We start from the raw sequence: 1,278 nt of genomic DNA, 5'->3' as shown, positions 1-1,278 counted from the left end.
GTATATTAGAATGATTTCTGAAGATCATGTGACACTGAAGACTGGAGTAGTGATGCTGAAAATACAGCTGCACATCACAGAAATAAATTACATTTTAACAGATATTCACATAGAAAACAGATATTTTAAATTATAATAATTTCACTGTTTTTATGTATTTTTAATCAAATAAATGCAGCTTGGTGAGCAAAAGAGACTTTCAAAAACATTTAAAAAATGACCTTGATATTTATGTATTTGCTCAGAAATTGTCTAAATTTTAAGTAGACATTGTTGGCAAGTAGAATCACAAAGTTTAATGTAAATGATAATTTATAATAATAAGTTTAATGTATTTAATAATTAATGCATGTTTGCAGGAAGAATATTGAATCCTTTTATTTTACATTCACATGCACCATTATAACAATGCCTAGAATCAAGCAGCACTTTTTTTTTTCTTAAAATATTTGAATATATGAAGAGTTAATTTGCAAAAACCGATAACTCCATTTAAATTTTTTTTTTCAGAAATCACGTTTTTTATTTTTTATTTTTTATTTTTTTTTTTTAAGTAATATCAATCAAACTGCAGTTAGTTTGTTTTGATTAAGTAATAAAACAAATACCAAATACAGGTAATTTACAAAATTAAAGTTTTGAAAGTATGTTTGTTTTTTTTACATATTAAAAGCTTGTTTTATAGCAAAAGCAGATAACTCCACATTTCATGTTTTAGAGTTAAAAAAATCACTGGTTTAATCTTTGTAATCTCCTCAGATGACAATGTAGACACTGACAAATGTTGTTGTTGTTGTGATCATAACTGTATGGATGTGATTATTACACGCAATACACAGAGCTTTTCCCTCATCATTGTAACACGCTGCTTTTGCAAGCTTCCGTGAAAACGTTTCAGCTTTTATTTTCCTTTTTCGCCCTGAAGTAGATATCACAGGTTCATCAAGTTCGTGGAAATTATCCATCCTCGATCGCTTTTAGTCAGCTTTGACGAAACTCCTCTCAGCTAGCACGTCTTTTCAAAGTGAAAGTAGCCTTGTCACCTAACCTGAATACAGCGCGCTGATTGAGATGGTCCTCACTGCAGAACACAAGATCCAGGGGCCGTGGTTGGATCCAGATCCAACTCCTCCCACCTTACATATACCTAAACCTACCGTCTCCACCCCCGATCACTAAACCCACCCATCTCCACCCCTAAACCTACCAATATCCACCCCCTAGATGTGGATCCAACCACGCCCCCTGGATCTTGTGTTCTGCAGTGAGGGGCTACTG

General features: G+C 33.2%; 1 protein-coding gene across 1 annotated transcript in view; it reads left to right on the top strand.

Moving 5' to 3' along the window:
* Nucleotides 1-1,278, top strand: part of nars1 (asparaginyl-tRNA synthetase 1) — a 19,054-nt gene that overhangs the window by 14,809 nt on the left and 2,967 nt on the right. The window lies entirely within an intron of this gene.

Source organism: Sinocyclocheilus anshuiensis, unplaced genomic scaffold (assembly GCF_001515605.1).
Source record: "Sinocyclocheilus anshuiensis isolate Anshui unplaced genomic scaffold, SAMN03320099.WGS_v1.1 scaffold1151, whole genome shotgun sequence".
Classification (NCBI taxonomy): Eukaryota; Metazoa; Chordata; class Actinopteri; order Cypriniformes; family Cyprinidae; genus Sinocyclocheilus; species Sinocyclocheilus anshuiensis.
Note: the sequence above shows the minus strand (reverse complement) of the source record. Positions and strands in the feature narration are given on the sequence as shown.